Source organism: Vespula vulgaris, chromosome 19, assembly GCF_905475345.1.
Source record: "Vespula vulgaris chromosome 19, iyVesVulg1.1, whole genome shotgun sequence".
Lineage (NCBI taxonomy): Eukaryota > Metazoa > Arthropoda > Insecta > Hymenoptera > Vespidae > Vespula > Vespula vulgaris.
This window is the reverse complement of record NC_066604.1, coordinates 87,523-96,407: the sequence shown is the minus strand read 5'-3', so window position 1 is coordinate 96,407 and position 8,885 is coordinate 87,523. Positions and strand designations below refer to the sequence as shown.

General features: G+C 29.9%; 1 long non-coding RNA gene across 2 annotated transcripts; it reads left to right on the top strand.

Annotated features, from left to right (window-relative positions):
* Positions 1-5,622: 5,622 nt before the first annotated feature.
* Positions 5,623-8,338, top strand: LOC127070904 (uncharacterized). Of its 2 annotated transcripts, XR_007784731.1 has the most exons (6): positions 5,962-6,083; positions 6,164-6,263; positions 6,343-6,499; positions 6,634-6,802; positions 6,883-7,061; positions 7,195-8,338. It is a non-coding gene; the product is annotated as an uncharacterized LOC127070904 (long non-coding RNA). The 2 variants fall into 2 exon arrangements; XR_007784732.1 differs by adding an exon at positions 5,623-5,756 and having other exon boundaries at positions 5,913-6,499.
* Positions 8,339-8,885: the final 547 nt, after the last annotated feature.

Sequence of the window (8,885 nt, the reverse complement as noted above, 5' to 3'; positions counted from 1 at the left end):
ATGTTTTGAAAATAAAAAAATTATTTTTTCACTCGTTTTCCTTGTATTAAACAATAACAGATATCTAGATAATACGATTGGTTTTATCTAATTATTTAATTATCTGTTTGTTTTTTTTTTACAGAACTATGTATCACATCGCTAATTTATTTCAATCATATAAACGACTACATTTTCCTAAAAATTTACTCTCTATTGAAGAATTTAAAAAAAATGATCGAATCATACTTTCGGTTAATTAATAATTCATACTGTACTAATTCAAAAGTAACAAGTAATTTACTAGAAAAATATTACATTTCTCTAATCGTCTATTTCTTATTACGTATAAATGTGCATAGCATTATTATGGCATTTATTATATTTCTAGCAATATAACATTTCGGATTGTATTATCCAAATGAATAAATTCTTCGAAAAGCACTTAAATAATACTTTACCCAATATTTACTTCTAATTATTCCTTAAGATAATGGTAGATATTCGATTAACCGATTAACATCGCTAAAAACAAAAGTTATAAATGGCATAGAGAGACAAATTTTCAATGAAATAAATAACCATTCCTTCTAAATACAATCTTTTAAATTTTATTTTCTATGCAATGTCGATGTTCTCTTCACGTAAACTAAATAAATTTAAAAAAAAAAAAGAAAAAAAAATTCCCTCCCGGAAAGGAAAATAAACGAAATTCGATTCTTAAATAATAAGATGATGAATAGGATATGTATATGGAAAACGACAGATAGGGAAAATCAAAAGAAGTGATATTTAAAAAGAGAAAACGAAGTTGAAAACAAAAAAAAATTTCCCGTAATAGCTGTATTGATCTAAACTTGTTAGCAATACTGGTGAGATTACAGAAAATGATATTCTCGTCGGACTATGAAAAATAATAGGGGGAAATGAATAACGCATGCTCTCAACTGGGTTGCGCCTGCATTGTGTCTGGGAGTCGGGGTAGAAGCTTTTCGATGAGAGTTGGACCAGCGAAAGTTATTCCGTTTGGAGACACTAATGTGACCAGTGCTAACAAATTCCAAAAGATGAAAGACGATTTAAAAAGGAAGACGAGCGTGCAAACGGAAGTAGCTGAGAAATGCCAAAAAATTAGAAAGTGACGTTAAGAATCGCCGACGTTCTACACTTCATGGCCTTGGTATAATAAATTATAATTGAATTTAATATTAACATTTAATACATAACTCAAGGATTTATTTTCATAGATTTAAAAATTTTTTGTACGCCTCGCTATAGAAAATTCTATAATTTTATATATGTATATATGAGTTATATTGGAGACGCTACATTATACACTATTTTATACTTTGTGTCCAATACTACGATACTACGATATAGCAATTTATAATGTACTAAAGAAAATTGCATAGTTCTTTATTATTACTTTATACTATATTTTATCTATTCTTTTACATTTATTATATTATATTTTATTTTATCTGTAATTTGTCTTTGACGTATTATCGCATAATATTAAAGAGAGAGGAAAATATAATTAGAGTTATCTGAATTAGGATATTTCTGTTATACATTTATATGTCGTATTATAATAATCGTATATATGGCCAACTGTTGCGTAGCTCTATCCTGTTTCGTAATCCCCGATGAAAATATCCTTTGAGAAATCCACGATACTAGCTAATTTGCTGGTTTGACACTAGTTCAATCGTTCCTCTGCCGATTAGTTAATCAATTGGAACAGAGATACATGATTTAATTCATTGACGAAGAGAACAGAAAAATGAAAAATAGAAGAAAAATAGAAAGGTCCCTTAACGTTCTCAACGAATCGTATGGATCTTTGATTAAACATTTCAGTTGTTGTGGTTTCAATTATTAAACGGATATTTCGTAACGTTTGCACGATACGAAAAAGTTCGTGCAATATTGAAAAAGTTTCAAGGAGATTCTGACATTTTTTCTATGTAAAGTTAAAATAAAATTCTGAATGTTGGTCCAAATTTTTCCATAAATAATTAGAACATTTGGAAAGACTTTGACTTTATATCGAAAGATTTATCGAACATTTTGAAAGACTTTGAAGTATTTTTAATAAAGATAAAACACTAAAGTTATCAAAATCTTTTAATAGAGTTTTTTTAAGCATGCTCTGTCAACGTTTAGATCGTGTAATTGGAATAATTACCAATTATTCGAAAAGAGTAATTTAAAAGTGTTCGACCATTTAAATATGTCCTATTAATATTATCATCATTAATATTATCCTTTAAATGACGCGCCTCATGTCGAAATACGATCTATATGAAGCTTATTATTTATTATTTATTCTTAGGAAAATTTATAAACCAGATCGATCGAAATAATAATAACAAATGATATTCATCTGTACATGTAAATATGTACTTATTTATAATTTTTCTTCCTAGACGACTGTGTTAACGGTGTCTCACAAGATCGCGCCGATGGGAGAAACTATTAAAAGTTTTCATAAAACTAAAATACGGAATTAACACGAAATAAAAATGTCTGAAGAGCACTGAAAGTATCTTTCCTTGACTACCGTGAGCGTGCTTGATTGATCCACATGGTAAAGAATAATGATGTTTTATTTTTAATGAAACCAATTTTCAAGGAAAGAAATGAAATTAAGTAAGAACTTAATATTTCGTTTAATGTCCAGGACGTAACAAGATGACCGGAATGCTCACATTGTTTGAACACATATGTAATATAAGCAAGAACGAGCATGGATTCCTAGCAATGCCGTAAGTAATTTTCATTTCTTTCCTTTAACAATAACGAGTAATAATAATAGCGATGAAATTTAAAATTCTGCTATAAATTTTTCATCATATTATAATATTACAATATTATAATTTCATTGCTGTGGAAGCAATGACTGTAAATATTGGTTTTCCGCAAATCCATCCCATATTCCCGTTATATCATGTTGCACAAAATCAGAAAACCGACTCCTTTTGCAATTAATCAGAATAGTTACAAAAGTAAATTTCATTCGATCAATCGTGATATAATATTATATGCTAAAATTTATCTTGAATACCATTCCGCAAAATTATTATTAAACGATAACTTGCTTAATTACAATTATCAATAGAAAGAGATAGAATTATGTTCGCTATCCTGTCGTAAAATCATTACATTTTATTTTTGTTTAATCAACCCAGAGATAAATTTATATAATATTTTCTCTTATACGTACGTACATCAATTCAATTTTCTTTATTCTTTTCAGACGGGACCAGGATTAAGCAAAAGTAAATATTCAATTATATCTAAAATTACGTCCAAATCATTACGTTTGATCGTTTAACGACGCGAATGTATCTATATAAGTGAATTTACATTTGTATTTTCATCTTCTTTTTCTATTTATCTTTATACTCGTGAATGCGTGAATCAGATTAATTAACCCTATACACACACACACACACACACACACATGTAGAGATACACATACAGAACATGTGTTGATATGTTTTAACTATTACGAATGTTTAAACGGAAAACCTCTCTATATGTAGGATGTATTTAGGGTTAATAGATGTATATATATGTATAAGTATATAAGTGTGTATATGTGTGTATAATCATAAAAATACATATATACATGTGTGTGTGTACGTATTAATATTGATGTATAACTATAATTTGCCTTTGTATTCATCTGTATACATGTAGATATTTAGAAAAAGATAAAATTAACCCCCTTACTTCGGCGCCCTCTCAGACGTTCGGAGCTTCGATTGATTTATTCATATTTGATTTAGACGAATTTGCAAACGTTGCAACTCTTTTGCAAAAAAAATCAATATTTTGTTTCTTATAATTTTCTCGATAGTACGATAAGTTTTGAAGAAATTCGATTACGCCAGTTTCATTGATATCTTGTGTTACTTGTAAGAATTTCCGTTTTTCTGATGGGGATCTCTGTGGGGACGTCTGGGTGCGAAGGGATAAAGAAAGATTAAAAAATAAATTAAAATAAAAAGAAAAGGAAGAAAAATTAGAATTGAAAAAGAAAAAAAAAGAAATTAATACCAAAAAGGAAAAAACGCAAAAGATTAAAAAAGAAATTAGAATCGAAAAAAAGATTAAAATTCAAAAAAAGGAAAAAAGGTGGAAAAAGAATTAGAATAATCAAAAAAGGAAAATCAGAAAAAAGGATTAAAATGGAGAAAAGAATTCAAGGAAAAAAAAAATGAAGAAGAAAAAAAAGAAAAATATTACAAACAAATGCGTATTGGTAAATTGTACGGATATATTTCATATTTATATCGAGTGATATCTGTGTCTAATTTCTGTGAGTCGTTGTAATAGCGATGTCGCAAATGTAAACTCAACTTTTAACCGAATATTTGCTATTTCTTTAATTATTCACAATATTTGAATATTTTTAATCGGCTGTACGATTTGATTTTAATTTCATTAGCTTGATTAAAAAACTTGATTGAGAATGCGAATTAACGGAATATTTCAGGTTAATTCTCTAAGCAGTACGAGGCACAAAAATATAGAATCGAGTAAATTTGTTAGAAATTCGACTAAAAATTCGAGTAAAATTTATTAAATCATATATCGAAATATACTTATTACTATTATATTGTTTAATCAGATATAGTTGATTAGGTGTAAGATAATTTTTATATGATATAACAATCAAATTAGTAATGTTAATCATTCGTTAAACGTGATACATTTAATTACATCATTGTAATAAATAGAGTTAATTTTTATAAAAGAGTGATATTAATTATCGACATTACTGATTAAGATATTAAGTCAGGGAAAAAAGTTTCTTTTTATTTTCCTATTTTGCATTTTAATGCAAAAGCGGTTACGATTTACGATTGTTTAGAGTATAGATCATAATTAATAGTTTGAACGGACGGCAACGGTTGAATCTCCCCTTCCATAGGTCATGATCAATTTCACCCAGAATTGTGCTTCATGGATCCTTTCAAGAATGCTTCACTTCCGTTCCGTTCCGTTTTAGTAACGATTCGCAAATAAAAATATGATCCATTAAATGTTTCATTAATTAATCATGCGGCACACAAACATTGGATTTTTATTCTTCTTCAATGATTTATGTCTGTTTTGTGTACAGTTGGTTCCTTGACAGCATCATTTGCATCACTTACATGATACCATCTATATTGGAAACGTTTGATACAGCTTTGTGCAACGTCCATTGATAACGGATTGGTCAATAAATGTCAGAAATTTCTTTAAGAGCCGGAGTGGCATCATTATCTCTCTTGTAATAAAATATTCAAATGTATCTTCTTCGTTCTTCGATTCGACCTTGCTCGAAATACTTGATGGAAGCTCGCCTTTCGATAATCGCGCGGCACTATTGCCAAATTAATTGTTTAACATTAACAAAATTATATCGGATGTCATTATTCATTAGCCGGTAGAATGCTAGGAAACATTTGAATAAGGAATGTGACGCAAAAGGGTAGAAGAACTAGGTTTCAACAATTATTGTCAGTTATAATCTTACATAACTGGGATGGTTGCTTTTGTACTGATTTCTACTGTTAATTTTATTATTGTTTTTTCTCGCGACTATTATTTATGTATATAATTTAAGATTAGAAACTAGTGCGATTTAATGTTAATATTGTCATCTGCCGACAAGTTGAAAGATATGGAAGATAAGTGTAACTCCGGGGAATCGCACGGTGCAAAAACCAAAGAACCGGACTTTCTTTTAACAAGCAACACTTACAAATCTATTAAAGAAGGTTAGTTAATTTTTATATTATTACACATTACTTCACATATTTATAACCTCTATTAATTTCTTCTTATTATAAAAGGAAAAGTTGCTACTGAGAATTTGGGATAATTCTGAAGAATAAGAAAGTCTTCCTGATATCTGTTATTATATTTTGTTACAGACAGTTATTAAACAAGGAAGAAAAAGAAGCTATAGGCGAAGCGTATATACGCACCGAAAGAATAAAAAAATGATGATGCTGTGACAGATGAATATCTAGAAAGTAGAGCGTCTTTTGTAGGATCAAGTCTTTCTGCAACAATTAGAGTATCTAAGCCTCCAAAAATTATCGGTATTTTTCCTTCGAATTTATTTCCATTTTAAACTATTCATTAACTTTTGTAAATCAAATATACCTACGTTACATATTAGATGTTGCCGACGGTTTGACAAACTTGGTTCTTCAAAAACGACTAGTCTACCCTATGCAGGATTTATATGTCATTCTATAATCCTTCTGGAAACACCGTCCGTAAGTCTATTGAAAATGTTTAAGATCAACCGCTTGTACGGCAATGGCGTAATATATATTCGCAATTGAATTATTTCAGGATTTACGAAGAGATACGACAAGACTTGCCACAGCCAAAGGTGCATCAATCGCTTGTGTAGATGCCTCTCACAAGAGAAAGAATGGTCATTTTGGTCAATCAAGGACCAATGGGCCAGATTTTCTTTCACCAAACACTCTCCTATGTATTAAAGAAAGTTAGTTTTTATTTCACATCGTATGCTTTACATATCTATAACCTTTATTAATTTCTTTTTATTATAGAAGTAAAAGTTACTTCTGTGAGAGAATTACAAAGCTTCCTAATTTCTGTTATTATATTTTGTTACAGACAGTTCTTGATCGAAAAGAAAAAGAGTTTATACGCGAAGCGCGTGGCGTACCAGAAGTGTAAAGAAATTGTGAGGCTGCGACAGATGAATGTCCAGAAAGTTGATCGTCTTTTGTAGGACCAAGTCTTTCTGTAACAATTGGAGCACTTAAGCTTGCAAAAATTATCGGTATGTTTCTTTCGAATTTATTTGTATTTTAAACTATGCATTAAATTTTGGAAATCTAATATACCTATGTTACTTGTTAGGTGTTGCCGGAGGTTTGACAAACTTGCTTTTTCAAAAGTGACGAACACAATCAACCACTTGTATGGCAATGGTGTAATGTATATTCGCAATTGAATTATTTCAGGATTTACAAAGAGAAACGGCAAGACTTGCCAAAGATGCATCAACTCCTGTAGTGATATCGATGCTTCTCAGAAAGGTACGAATGATAACATTGATATAATATTGAATAAAGAACCAGGGGAACAATTATTAGAAATGTTCCAACTATTAGAGAAAGATGTATAAAAGCTATAAAAGCAACTCTATTTTCTAGATATTAATTATTTCAGATTCTCCATTTTTTTTTATTCCTCTGGCACATCACGCGTTTCGCATATAGCTTCTTTTCTTCTACGCATAATAACTCCGCTAGTGAGCATATATAATGACAAAATGAAATAGATGATAACCTTGAATTGTATACACGAGGAATAGTCCCGCGTAGACACAGTAATAACCGTAAGAGTAGAGTAGTCGGTGGAAAAGCAACGATGTCAGATACGCATAATTGTAATTTAAAAAAATGGGTGAAACCTAATTGTCATTCCATTTTATATGTTCCTACCTTATTTAGGTCGAGTTAATTCGGGAAAAATGTTTCTTCGTATTCCTATATTGGCTGATGACATTATTCCGGGTCCATAACTTTAGTAATGTCCAACAATCAATTTGGTAATCAAACGCCGCGCGTTTGAAAGTTGAGTTTTTGTGGAATATTTTTCGAGAGGTTTTTTCGAATTCGTGTATTTGTTTAAAAGTTATCACGCCTTATAAGTGAGATAGAACAAAGAAGATGTATTTTGAAATTTTATTACGAGGAAAAGAATAATGCCACTCCAACTCTTGAAAAAATTTAGAATCGATGCGTTATAAATGGACATCGCACATGGTTATATCAAACGTTTCCAATATGGAAGATATGATGTAGTGGTGGAAGACATAGACTAGGAACCAACCATCGGTCACAAAACAGTTCTACATCATTTGAAGAATGCTGGATGTAAAAAGATATCCAATGTTCATGTTCCATATGATCAAATAGTGAAGCGTTTAATGGATTTCTGTCTGCGAATCGTTATTAGGACCTAACGAAACCGATGCACTCTTGAAACGGGCCATTATGTGCGATAATCTATGAAAAGGATCATGATCCATGGAAGGAGAATCAACCGTTGTCGCGCCGTTCAAACTATTGATCATAATCTCTTCTCTAAACAATCGGAAAATGATTTGCTTTTGCATTGAAATACGAAGAAACCTTTTCCTCTAACTTAATATCTTGATTAGTAATGTCATTGGTTGATATCATTCCTTTATGGAAATTAACTCGAATTATTTCAGTAATATAGTCAAAGGTATTTATCTTGCTTAACAATGTGAATGAATGACATTACTGATAGGATCATTATATTACATATAGATTATACACGTATATCATACACGTAATTAATTATATCTAATTAAATGTTATAATAATAATAAATATATTTCAACATACGATTTATCGATATTCTGTGTAGCAAAACTGACTAGAGAATTAACCTGAGGTATCAGGTTAATTCGAGCTTTTAATCAAGATTTTTGAGTCAATGAAATTAAGATCAAATTCTGTGGCAGATTGAAAATATTCAAATGTCGTAGATAATTGAAGGAATAGCAAATATCGACTAACATTTCAGTTTGCAGTTATAACATCGACATCGCGTAGATTTACGCCCGTTACAGACAGATATCACTCACTCGGAATAAATATGAAATGGATCGTTACAATTTCCCAATGCATGTTTATTTGTTTTTTCCTTCTTTGTCTTTTTTCTCCCTTTAATCTCTTTCTTTTAATTCTTTTTCTGTTTTCCTTTGTTCTGATTTTAATTTTTTTTAATTTTCTTTTCCTCTTTTAGATTTTAATCTTTCTTTTGATTCTAATTTATTTTGTAATCTTTTTCGTTTTTTTCTTTTTGGTAGTAATTTCTTTTTCTTC